Source organism: Microcebus murinus, chromosome 18 (assembly GCF_040939455.1).
Source record: "Microcebus murinus isolate Inina chromosome 18, M.murinus_Inina_mat1.0, whole genome shotgun sequence".
In the NCBI taxonomy this organism is placed as follows: domain Eukaryota; kingdom Metazoa; phylum Chordata; class Mammalia; order Primates; family Cheirogaleidae; genus Microcebus; species Microcebus murinus.
Genome location: NC_134121.1, coordinates 1818558 through 1832490, shown reverse-complemented (window position 1 = coordinate 1832490; position 13933 = coordinate 1818558).

Genomic DNA, 13933 nt, shown 5'->3' with positions numbered 1-13933 from the left:
AGACCGTTGGAGGGCCGGACTATAGTTTAAAAAAAACAAACTATGAACAAATTCCTATGCACACGGCACATGTCTTATTTCGAAGTAAAAAAACAAACGGGCAAAAACACCCACATGTGGCCCTCGGGCCGTAGTTTGAGGCCGCCTGGTTTAGAGCCATATTTATTTAATTCTCACCAGGTGTTACAAGGTAGATGTGATTGTTTTTCTGGTGCTGAGGGTTGTTAAATAAATTATCTTAGACCGCCCGGGTAGGGAGAACTGCTGGAATTTGGCTGCAAAATCGAATTTAGCTCATTTTCTTGTGATTCACTGTCTCTTACTACTTATTCTAAGGCAGTGGTCGCAAAGCCTTGAGTCAAATCCAGGTGTGGGTTGATCTGCGCAGCTTATTAAAGAAGGAGGCTTTTCTCTAGCAATACAATCCAGGTTTCCAGCTTCTCTTGAAAAATCTGAAGATGGGGTCACTTCGGGGCCACTTTTCTTACATGACAGTAACTGGCAGGACATGAGTAGTCTCTGTTTAGAGGGGCGTGACCTTGGTTTCTCTCTTGTCTCCAACATTCAGGGACCTCTCCAAATATTTAGGCTACCTGCCAGGTACCGGAAATGATTGGAGTTTGTAGATCCTGAACGAGCCATCCTCATCTCTCCAAAAAAGGTTTCTAAAAATAGTTAAGCTTCTCCGGTAGTTACCGTTCTAAAAGCATGGAGAATGCCAGGCAAATGTTTGACATCCTTTGTACCTTATCATTTGTTACAGCCCTGGGCGAGGGGTGCAGTTATTGACACCCATTTTAATAGGTAAGGAAACTGAGTCTCAGAGAGGGTCAACTATCTGCCTGAGGTTGCACAGCCAACTAGTCAATGGTATTCTGACTTCAAAAGTCTGTGTTCTGGCCCAGGACTTCAAACATCACTTGCATGTGAATTACCAGGAGATCTTGTTCAAATTCAGATTCCAATTTTGTATGTTTGAGTTGGGGCCTGAGATTTTGTCTTTCTTTCTTCCTTCCTTCCTTCCTTCCTTCCTTCCTTCCTTCCTTCCTTCCTTCCTTCCTTCCTTCCTTCCTTCCTTCCTTCCTTCCTTCCTTCCTTTCTTTCTTTCTTTCTTTCTTTCTTTCTTTCTTTCTTTCTTTCTTTCTTCTTTTCTTTTTTCCTTCCTTCCTTCCTTCCTTCCTTCCTTCCTTCCTTCCTTCCTTCCTTCCTTCCTTCCTTCCTTCCTTCCTTCCTTCCTTCCGTCTTTTCTTTTCCTTCTCTCTCTCTCTGTTTTTTTCCCTCCCTCCCTCCCTCCCTCCCTCCCTCCCTCCCTCCCTCCCTTCCTTCCTTCCTTCCTTCCTTCCTTCCTTCCTTCCTTCCTTCCTTCCTTCCTTTTTTATAGAGACAGACTAGAGTGCAGTGGCATGATCCTGGCTCACTATAACCTCAAACTCCCAGCCTCAATCCATCCTCCCATTTCAGCCTCCCAAGTACCGGAAGATGCCACAAAACCCGGCTAATTCTTTTACGTTTTTTCTAGAGATGGGATCTCACTATGTTGCCCAGGCTGGCATCAAATTCTCGGCCTCAAGCAATCCTCCCCCCTCGGCCTCTCAAAAGATTTTGCATTTCTAACAAGCTTGAGGACTGGTCTATGGACCATATGTTGAATAGTGAGGGTCTAGGTCATGGTCAGTAAACTGGGCCAGCTGGTCAAACTTGACCCTTCACCTGTTTTGTGTGGTTCACAAGGTGCATTTTTAAGTGGTTGGGGGAAAAAATCGAAAGAAGAATAATATTTCATGATGCATGAAAATTATACAACATGCAGATTTTGGTGCCCATAAATGAGGTATTATCTGAACAAAGTCACGCCTGTTTGTTTACATCTTATTTCTGGGCTGTTTTGGTGCTGCAATGGTGCAGCTGGTAGCTGGAGCTGAGATTGTTTGGCTCGGAAACCCTAAAACATGAAGTATCTGGCTCGTTGCAAAAAATGTTTGCTGACCCCTGGTCTATACCACTATCTAGGGCAGGGGTCCTCAAGCTTTGTAAACAGGGGGCCAGTTCACTGTCCCTCAGACCGTTGGAGAGTGCGCACTATGGGCCTGGGACCAGTCGGCTGCTAAGCAGGACAGGCAGCGGCAGCAAAAACACCTGGTGGCTGCATAAATGTGCTAAGTGGCCTGCATGTGGCCCTCGGGCCGTTTGATGACGCCTGCTCTAGGGCAATATGCAAGCAGCTTCTCTCGGTTTAGAGTAAAAGAGTCTGAGAATCTTCTGGAATCGGGGCTGGAGGACACATCCCCTCCAACCTGGATGTGAGCTCTGGTCAAATCAAAGGCAGCCAAAGAACCAGGGTGTGGATCAAAGCGATCTCTTACAGGGCACGAGCAGAAGAGGCTCGCAAGACTGGATCAATGAACCTCCCGTGGCTTCTAAGCCCCCTTGTAATCCCTTTAACGTTTCAGCTTTGCAGATAAATGCAGATCGGACTGGAGCATTAAAAGGCGGGCTCTCCAATCCAGCTTCCTGGAGTCCCAGTTTCATGGGCAGCTGACAAGGGAAGCCCAGAGCAGGGGGGAGCGTTGCGAGTTTGCTGTGATTATGTGAGCGGTTGGTCTCCAGACGACGGGACACTTTTGGTCATGGTGCAGTCGCTCGCTGCAGAGGCAGGACTGGCTGGGGCAGCCAAGGCTGCTCCCTGAAAAGCATCTTTCCTCAGTTGCCCTGGCGATTGTGTTGATGCACAACTGAGGCAGTAATTCAGGGTGACCCTGGCCCGGCTTCCTTCAGCGGGTTGTAATTTGGCCAAAGAAGTGGGTTCCCACCGATTATTTTGCTTGGGCTGGAAAACACTCTGTCTAAATCAACTGACTTGCCAAGAAAAGGGAAAACAAGAGAAAGAGAAAAAGAAAGAGAGGGAAAGATTTATGCCTAGAATATTTAAGGCAGGGAGAAAGACGCTTAGCCAGCTAAGAAGGTCCCTGATCATGGCATTTAATAATATACTTGATAGAAGATACAATATCTCATAGGGTTTTCCTCTAGACCAGGGGTCCTCAAACTTTGTAAACAGGGGGGACCAGGTCACTGTCCCTCAGACTGTTGGAGAGTGCGCACTGTGGGCCCGGGACGAGTCGGCTGCTAAGCAGGACAGGCAGCAGCGGCAAAGACACTGGGCGGGCCGGATGAATGTTCTTGGCAGCCCACGGGCCATAGTTTGAGGACGCCTGCTCTAGAGGAAATATATCAGTTTATCCAAATATATCAATATTAATCTCTCTGTTTATTTAAAAAAAAATAGACACAGCTATTATAGAAGATACAAAATCTCTCTCTTGCACACATCCGCATATAAAACATACATATCACAGAGAGGAAAATACTTCTTAGCTGTACCTTCTAGACTGGGAGTCGGCAAATCAGCTGGTGGGCCCAAAATTAGCTTGCTACCTGTTTTGTATAGCATGCTGGCTAAAAATGGTTTTCACATTTTTAAATGGTTGAAGCAAAATCAGAAGAAGAGTCACATTTTGTGGCATGTGAAAACTGCACAAAATCTCAGTTTCAAAGTCCATAAATAAAGTTGCATGGGAACGCAGCCATGCTCATTCATGTAGTGGCATCTGAGGCTGCTCTGGCAATGGCTGAGTGGTGGAGACAGGACTTATGTCCCACAAAACTGAAGCATTTGCTACCTGGCTCTATAGCAAAGCAGTTGCTGACCCCTAAGCTGGAGCCATGTGTTTCCTTAGATTCAATCAAATTATTTCTTAATATTACTTTCCAGGCCGGGCGCGGTGGCTCACGCCTGTCATCCTAGCACTCTGGGAGGCCGAGGCGGGAGGATCCCTCAAGGTCAGGAGTTCGAAACCAGCCTGAGCAAGAGCGAGACACCGTCTCTACTAAAAATAGAAAGAAATTAATTGGCCAGCTAAAAATATATAGAAAACATTAGCCGGGCATGGTGGCGCATGCCTGTAGTCCCAGCTACTCAGGAGGCTGAGGCAGGAGGATCGCTTGAGCCCAGGAGTTTGAGGTTGCTGTGAGCGAGGCTGATGCCATGGCACTCTAGCCCAGGCAACAGAGTGAGACTCTGTCCCACCCCTCAAAAAAAAAAAAATTACAGAAAATGTGCATTCTACATACTGTCTTTTACAGCTTACTTTTGTCATACTTAGAAATACTTTGGAGATATCCTTCCATGTCAGTCTATAAAGGGCTAAAAGGTCTAATACATTTCTTAGCTTTTAGAATCCATTGTGTGGATTCTCACTGAGTCAAAAATTTCTCCATTCATGGCCACTTTGGTGATTTTCCATTGTTCCCGATTATATACTACAGGACACTAGCTTTTCTTACGCTACAACATGCCTGTGTGCATTTACCCAATTTTATGTTTCTGTGGGGTAGTTGCAATTGCTAGATCAGAGGATAGTCACATTTAAAATTTTAAGAGCTCTTGCCAAATTGGCCTCCAAAATAATGGTGCCCGTTTCTAGCCCCCTTCTTTTAAAAATTGAGCGTATCTGTGTGCTCTTTGGGCTGAAGCTTGGAAATATCTCAGCTTATACAGCAACCTGGTAATTAATTCTTATTGAATTACCCTGAGTGACAATTTATGCCTTACGAATAGTGAGAAAACAACAGAGTATCAATGTCAGTCATTGTTTTTTTTTCAAAATAAATGTTACTTGTTTTTAATCATAAAAAATGATGCCCACACACACTCTGTTGGAAGGTTGCCATTCATCCTAATGCTTTTGTAGTTTAAGGTTTGTGAGATGAGGGAGAACCTAATAAATTTGTTATTTTGTGGTCTCTTGGTTCAAAAAGCTCAAGGGTTTCCCTTTAACCCTGTGATTAATGAGTATCCCAGAGGGATTTCTCTATGGAGAGAAGGAGGATTCCCTAATGGGAATGATTCCCAGATCTTGAGATTTTTAAGATCAAAGAGATTCTACCGTGGGGATGATCTCTGGGGAGAAATGTGTATTTCCAGCCAGTGTTGTAGAAATTTCTATGAAGCTTGTAGAGGGTTATATGGGAGAATTATAAATGAGAAGTTAAAAAGACAGGTTTTGAAGACAGATTGCTGGGATTGTGGTTTTTTGTTCTGTCTTTTACTAGACAAATGGCCTTGGGCAATTGACTTAACTCCAGCCTCGGTTTTCCTATCTGAGAAATGGGGATGCCATTACTTGTCTTGTGAGGTTGTTTTGGGGCAACCGCATGTCATGTCTCCCCACCCCCCACTGTGCATGGCTGATAGCTGGCCTTGATGTTATTAATAGTAGTTGCTTGTGCTTTCAAGAGGAGTTTAATAGAAACAGGACGTGATAAAGGAGTAAGAAGATCTGAATTCAAGACCCTGGAAATTGTAGGTCATGTCATGGATAATAAGTCACTTCCTTATCATGGGCCAAAGCCCTTCATTAGTTAAATGGGAGTGATGATTCTTGTCTCACGGACTAAAGCAGAAGAGATAGAATGGAGCCCCTCCTTACGTGGGACTTCAGGTTCTAAAGGAATGAAACTCCTGGCAGAATAGTACATTCATATTGCATGTCACACGCTCACCTAGTGGCTCATGCGCTTAAGGTGACTAGCGTTTGGTAGAATCGGACCCTAAACCCTCACGATCTCTTTGCCTAAGCGAAATATGCACATGATGTTTATAAAAACGGTTTGCAAGCTATAAGAGGAAGGTAACTTTCAAATTCTGCCCCTGGGATCAGTGTATGAAAAGGGGCTTGTGGCTGGGCAAGGTAGCTCACGCCTGTCATCCTAGCACTCTGGGAGGCCGAGGCGGGAGGATCACTCAAGGTCAGGAGTTCGAAACCAGCCTGAGCAAGAGCAAGACCCCGTCTCTACTAAAAATAGAAACAAATCAATTGGCCAACTAAAAATATATAGAGAAAATCAGCTGGGCATGGAGGCGCATACCTGTAGTCCCAGCTACTCGGGAGGCTGAGGCAGGATCGCTTGAGCTCAGGAGTTGGAGGTTGCTGTGAGCGAGGCTAATGCCTCGGCACTCTAGCCTGGGCGACAGAGTGAAACTCTGTCTCAAAAAAAAAATGGGGGGCTTCTTTTGGGTTCTGTGTCTCACCGATTAGACAGTGAGAAATTCACATCCAAGTTGAGAATCACACAGCATTAAGGAAATTCTTCATCAGTGTCACCGTCGCCTGCTTAATAAGTATGAGTTTTTGTGGCCATGCTAAACAAATGTAAATGCATTTAAAGATCACAAGTGCTTAAGGAGAAGCTCACTCTTCTGAGGCCTGAGAAATAAGGATCTTTGTGCAATATTTGAACCTGAGATCATACCCTGGAAACTCCTGAGATTAGATCTGGCCTGTAGGTGTATTTTGTTAGCATTGTGCAAGATCTTACATTTTGAATTACCATGTTTCCCTGAAAATAAGACAGGATCTTATATTTAGTTTTCCTCAAGAATTATCTTCCTCAAGAAGATGTTTTTTTTTTTTTTTTTAAGTACGGTACAACCATCTACATTGATTCAAATAGAGTGAAGTCGTCTTCTTCTGGAACATCATCCTCACTCTCCAAACCCTGGATTCCATCCTGAATGTCTTGCGACTCTATTTCTTTTAGAACCATTGGCCCCAATCTCTCATGTGGAGCCATAGAGCTCTCACGGGGTAGATGAGAACGGCTGCTCGTGTTCTTTCCCACTCTGCAACGACATGCATGGGTTGTGCAGATGCACTGCGTAGCCACGCCCATCACTAGGGCTTATTTTCATAGCCACGCCCAGCACCAGGGCTTATTTCCATAGCCACGCCCAGCACCAGGGCTTATTTCCATAGCCACGCCCATCTCTAGAGTTTATTTTCATAGCCAAGCCCATCACCAGGGCTTATTTTCATAGCCACGCCTACCACTAGGGCTTATTTTCATAGCCACGCCCAGCACTAGGGCTTATTTTCATAGCCACACCCATCACCAGGGCTTATTTTCATAGCCACGCCCAGCACTAGGGCTTATTTTCGGGGTGGGGCTTCTATTGTGCACATGCTTAGACATCCTGCTGGGGCTTATTTTATGGGTAGGTCTTATTTTCGGGGAAACACGGTCGTTCCCAGCCTTTATGATTTTGTATAAAAAAATTCAGATCTGGGCTTCCCCTGGGAAAATGAAAAGACTATCTTTGTTGACTCTGGTCTTGCATTTCTTCTTTCCTTTTGGAAAGAATGTGTATCCATCATTGTCACTGTCCCCACCATTCCCCGTTCCCCACCTTGCCCTGGCCGGGATCACCATCAGAGTTGGTGGCTACGGAAGGGCAGTGAGTGATCGATCGCACGTGGCCTGCAGGATGGTGGGAGTGGCGGCTTAGCAAGCAGTGGCCCAGCTCGGGGACGGCCCTGCCGGGCGAGCCATCCAAGCGAGCAGCCAAGTCCTCCCTGCCTTGGCCACACTCCCGGGAGGAGCTCCCGTTGTTTCATTTATGTATTTTTATTTCCCAGTTTTATTGGGGGCCATCGGGGAAGGGGGGCCTCCTCCCTGCCAACAGCGGTGCTCACAGTTTCTTCGGCCTCTGCAAGCTGGGGCCCTGGGGGTGGCTGGGCTCACCGGGCACGTGGGTGGCTGTAGGGTGCAGCCTGGCAGGTCACAATGACATAGCTGGTATAGGGTCAGGGGTCCTCAAACTTTGTAAACAGGGGGCCAGTCCACTGTCCCCCAGACCATTGGAGAGTGCACACTGTGGGCCCGGGACGAGCCGGCTGCTAAGCAGGACAGGCAGCGGCGGCAAAAACACCCAGTGGCAGTCCGGGTAAATGTGCTAGGCGGCCCGCATGTGGCCCAAGGGCCATAGTTTGAGGACGCCTGGTGCAGGGACCGAGGGGAGGGGGCAGAATTATAATGAGGTCCCCGGTGAAGGACGTGACCAGCACTGGCTCCTTGGTGCAGGCGTTCTTGAGGACGGCAGGGGTGTCACCGCCCTCCCAGCCTGGTGGCAGTGGTGGCAGCCAGGAGCTGACGTGATCAGGCACCAGCTGCGTGCGTAGCTTTGCTCATGTGTTTCTCTCCATGTCCTGCTGAAAGCAGCCTCCTTCCTGGGGCTCCTCTTTTATCCTCCACTTTTCTAGTTTTTATTTTATTTTATTTTTTGAGACAGAGTCTCACTCTGTCACCCGGGCTAGAGTGAGTGCCATGGCATCAGCCTAGCTCACAGCAACCTCAATCTCCTAGGCTCAAGTGATCCTCCTGCCTCAGCCTCCCGAGTGGCTGGGACTACAGGCATGTGCCACCATGCCCAGCTCATTTTTGTGCTTTATATTTTTAGTTGGCCAATTAATTTCTATGTATTTTTTTAGTAGAGACGGGGTCTCGCTCTTGCTCAGGCTGGTCTCAAACTCCTGAACTGGAGCTATCCTCCCGCCTCGGCCTCCCAGAGTGCTAGGATGACAGGTGCGAGCCACCACGCCCGGCCTGTCCTCCACTTTTTTAAAGACAAGGAAACAGGGAAGTTAGATAACATGCCCTGGTCCACACAGGACTAAATAGTGGAGTCAAGGCATGAAATCGAGTTTTTGGGGGTTCAAGATGACAAGTTCTTGGTTCTCGGTTGCGACAGAGATCTGGCATTTTTTTTGACTCTCCTGGGTGTAAATAGAAAACTGTAGCTTGGGGGAAATATAGTCTTGCATTCTGTATGGCTTGGGCATGAGATCGGACCAGTGTCTGCCAGGAACAGGGTGTCTGAAGACCCCTGGGCTAGTGGGTTTATTTGAGGCTGGGGTCTTAAGAGTGAAATGCTTGTCTCTCAAATCAGAGTATGTGGTGTCCAGCTTACCGAGGTATCAGAAAGATGCAGCATAGTGAGAAAGCGAATCAAATGTAACTCGATTTCCGGTTACTCAGGAGGCCACTTGCAGTTTTCTAATCAGATCTTCCAAATCCTCTGTTCACCATGCAAAAAAATGTGGCGTTACATTGGGCCGAATGGGACAGATCGTGAAAGGAGCTGCTGCTTTTTTTTTTTTTGAGACAGTCTCACTCTGTCACCCAGGTGTGAGTGAGTGCCGTGGCGTCAGCCTCACTCACAGCAACCTCAAACTCCTGAGCTCAAGCCATCCTCCTGCCTCAGCCTCCCGAGTAGCTGGGACTACAGGCATGTGCCACCATGCCCGGCTAATTTTTTCTATGTATTTGTAGTTGGCCAATTAATTTCTTTCTATTTTTAGTAGAGATGGGGTCTCGCTCTTGCTCAGGCTGGTTTCGAATTCCTGACCTTGAGCGATCCTCCCGCCTCGGCCTCCCAGAGTGCTAGGATGACAGGTGTCAGCCACTATGACCGGCTGATTTTTTCTATATATTTTTAGTTGGCCAATTCATTTCTTTCTATTTATAGTAGAGATGGGGTCTTGCTCTTGCTCAGGCTGGTTTGAACTCCTGACCTTAAGCGATCCTCCCACCTCGGCCTCCCAGAGTGCCCGGATGACAGGCGTGAGCCACCGCGCCCGGCTGGGGGCTGCTTCTTTGGAAATGCCATTCGCCTAACGTTCCCTAGAAGAAAACGCCCCAAAAGGGATCAGTGGAGGGATGGAGTTTGCAGTTCATCCAACCGCGGCCAACTGCACATCAACAAGCATAAAAACAAACAAGAAGGTCATCATCCGGACTTTGGACCCAAGCGTTTGAACATGCGACCCCCAATGCTTTAGGGTTATTGCTGCCACCCACGTTGGGAAAAGGGACTCGAGCAAAAGCACTTTTGGCCGTTGGAAGGCGTTTAACGAGGGCGCTTTTTGATTTTATGTTTGGTAAACCTCTTGGTGATGCGGAAATTGCTTTCACAGTTCTTAAAACATTGGCTCGTTATGTGATTGTGCCTGTGCATGTGACACCCAGAGTGGCCCCTCCAACTTTGAGTTTGAATTGGGCCTCCGGGGGACCTATTAGAAGAATGCAGGGGTTTTCTTTCTTCAAGGATGCTACAAAATTACCCTGATGACACAATTTCTCTGGTGTTTGACCCACAGTCAGGCGCCCAGGAGTGATCCTGGTATTGTCATCCCCGACCACTGGGCCGTTGGACCTTCTCCACCCATTTATTCAATTGTTGGGAGATCCCAACGACAGACTGCTCTCATCTTCTTGAAGTCCCAAATCTGGAGACAGTAGGGCATGTGTCTGTCATCTCGGGCCTGGAATATCTGTAGCCACCGGGAAGGGGACAGACATACGTTTTCCTGGGTTCCGAGAAGGTAGAATGACCTCATAGATGTGTCCCACTGCTTGGCATTGCAGATTTTTAAAACAGAGTTTCAACATCTTGGTGATAACAGCCGTTTTATTTGTTTATTTATCTTTTATTTTTGTTCATGTAGAATGGGTGAACTTTTTTTTTCTTTTTCTTTTTTCTTTTTTTTTGATAACAGCATTTTTAACCCTTTGCACTCGCTTGCTTTTTTCTCATTTTCCACTCGACATTATCCACACTCAACATCCGAGTGCAAAGGGGTAAGGCAGGTTTACTTCTTATTTTATTTTATTTTATTTTATTTATTTTTGAGACAGAGTCTTGCTTTGTTGCCCAGGCTAGAGTGAGTGCCGTGGCATCAGCCTCGCTCACAGCAACCTCCAACTCCTGGGCTCAAGCAATCCTCCTGCCTCAGCCTCCCGAGTAGCTGGGACTACAGGCATGCGCCACCACGCCCAGCTAATTTTTTCTATATATATTTGTTGGCCAATTAATTTCTTTCTATTTATAATAGAGATGGGGTCTCGCTCTTGCTCAGGCTGGTTTCGAACTCCTAACCTTGAGCGATCTGCCCGCCTCGGCCTCCCAGAGTGCTAGGGTTACAGGCGTGAGCCACCACGCCCGGCCCACTTCTTATTTTAAATTAATTTTGATGCACTTGTTGGATAATAAATGTCCGGCTTAGACAATTTGGAAAATGCGGCAAACTCAAGTGATTTCTGGAAAAAAAAATAGCATAATTCCATCGTCTAGTAATGAATACTCTTAGCGTTATGTTGTGATTTCCTTCTAGTCTGTTTTTCTTGCCGTGGAGTTTTACACGGTTGTGTTGGTTTCCTAGAATTGCTGGAACAAATTACTGTCAACTGGGTGACTTAAAATGACAGAAGCTTATTTTTCTCACATTTCTGGTGGCTTGAGGCCGCAAATCAAGGTGTCTGCAGGATCGATTCCTGCCTGAGGCTCCAAGGGCAATCTTTTCTGTGTCACCATCCTAGTTTCTTGTGGCTGCTGGCATCTTTGGTGTTCTGGGCCGTGGACACGTCACTCCTGTCTCTGGCTCTGTCGTCACTTGGCGTGTTCTTTGTGTCTCTCTGCTTCCCTTCCTGTCTCTTATAAGGACTTACTGAATTTAGACCCACCCTAATCCAGCCTGCTCTCATCTCAAGATCCTTAACCTCATTACATCTGCAAAGACTTTTTTCCAAATGAGGTCACATTTGGAGGTGACATGTCTTTTGGGGGGACCACTATTTAATCCATTGTAATAGTTATGACAATAAAGTATAAAGCACATGCGGGTTTCTTTTTTTCTTCTTCTTCTTTGAGACAGGGTCTTGCTCTGTGGCCCGGGCTGGAGTGCAGTGGCGTCAGCATAGCTCACTGCAGCCTCTAACCCCTGGGCTCAGGCGATCCTCCTGCCTCAGCCTCCCGAGTAGCTGAGACTACAGGCACATGCCACTGCACCTGGCTAATTCTTTTTTTTTTTTTTGAGACAGAGTCTTACTCTGTCGTCCAGACTAGAGTACCATGTGGTCAGCCTCGCTCACAGCAACCTCAGACTCCTGGGCTCATGCGATCCTCCTGTCTCAGCCTCCCGAGTAGCTGGGACTACAGGCATGTGCCACCATGCCCGGCTAATTTTTTCTATATGTTTTTAGTTGGCCAACTAATTTCTTTCTATTTTTAGTAGAGATGGGGTCTTGCTCTTGCTCAGGCTGGTCTTGAAGTCCTGGCCTCAAGAGAGCCTCCCGCCTCGGCCTCCCACAGTGCTAGGATTACAGGTGTGAGCCACTCAGCCCAACCCAAACACAGTTTTATATTCTAAAGCAGTGTGCACAAGCAGGACTTCCTGCATATATTACCTGTGAAAGGTGGTGGCACTGGTTAAGTTAAGGGCGGGGCCTTAACCTTGGGGCAGCCACGTGAGGAATATGCTTTGCATGCTTGCAACAGGAAGCGATTGCACAAGCTGCTGCAAATGCATGGAATTCCGTGATGGAATTTGCTGCCCGCTGTATTGATGAGGTCAGCTCTCTGAATCAGCTGAGCCCAGGTCACTCTACTGAGTCCATTCATCTTCTCTTTGCTTTTGTTGAACCTTGCCAGAGTGATGGATAAGAAATGAACTGGTAGTGTGTGCACGGTTATTTGGAGGAAGAGCTTTCGGCCCTGGGGCCTTTCAATTAATGTCTGGGTAATAAATCCACTTTCAAAGGAAAAGAACAGGCTTCCTCAGAAAAGGAAATGCTTAGTAATTTTAGAAATGGGTCCCATCTCCACAAAATCCTGCCAAAGCTGGCTCGTTCCACCTCCCACTTCTCTGTAAATACAACCAGAAAAAAATGTATATCATTAATTGTACTTTCTACTCTCTGATTTCTTTAAATCCAGTGGGAAAGGATCTAGGTTTATCAGAATATAAATTATCTGAAGTAATAATAGATCATAATTTTTTTTTTCTTATTTAAGACAGAGTCTTGCTTTGTTGTCCAGGCTAGAGTGAGTGCCATGGCGTCAGCCTCGCTCACAGCAACCTCAAACTCCTGGGCTCAAGCGATCCTCCTGCCTCAGCCTCCCGAGTAGCTGGGACTACAGGCATGCGCCACCACACCCGGCTAATTTTTTCTATATATATTAGTTGGCCAATGAATTTCTTTCCATTTATAGTAGACACGGTGTCTTGCTCTTGCTCAGGCTGGTTTTGAACTCCTGACCTCGAGCAATCCGCCTGCCTCAGCCGCCCAGAGTGCTAGGATGACAGCTGTGAGCCACCCGGGCTGGGCCCAGATTATGAATTTTATCATCATCCTATTAGTTATCTTTAATTGAACATTTACAATATGCCAGGGATATCATAGTCTAAGCACGTTCTTGCATTTTCGTATTAAAGCCATTTATGAGATAGACATCATTATTCACACGAGGAAACTGGGGTTGCTGCAAATGTTTATGTGACAGGCAGACTTCAGAGACACTGCAGGGTCACTTCTAGACCACTGCAATAAAGTGAATGTTGCAATAAAAGCAAGTCACACAAAGTTTTTGGTCTTCCAGTGCAGATATAAAAGTTATGTTTATATTATACTGTAATCTATTAAGTATGCAATAGCATCTTGTCAGAAAAAATAATGTACATACCTTGATTTAAAAATACTTTATTGGCCGGGTGCAGTGGCTCACACCTGTCATCCTAGCACTCTGGGAGGCCGAGGCAGGCAGATTGCTTGAGGTCAGGAGTTCGAAACCAGCCTGAGCAAGAGCGAGACCCCGTCTCTACTATAAATAGAAAGAAATTAATTGGCCAACTAAAAATACATAGAAAAAATCATCCGGGCATGGTGTTGCATGCTTATAGTCCCAGCTACTTGGGAGGCTGGGGCAGGAGGATCGCTTGAGCCCAGGAGTTGGAGGTTGCTGTGAGCGAGGCTGACCATATGGTACTCTAGTCTGGGCGACAGAGTGAGACTCTGTCTCAAAAAAAAATTAAAAAATTAAAAATATAACTAAATAAAAATACTTTATTGCTAAAAAGTGGTAATGACCATCTCAGCCTTCCGTTGAGTCTTAATGTTTTTTTTTTTTTGCTGATCAAAGGTCTTGCCTGCATATTGGTGGCTACTGATTGATTAGGGCGGTGGTCACTGGAGGTTAAGGTAGCTGTGGCAATTGCTTAAGATAAGAGACCTGTGCGGGTTGCCTCTTTGATGGACTCTT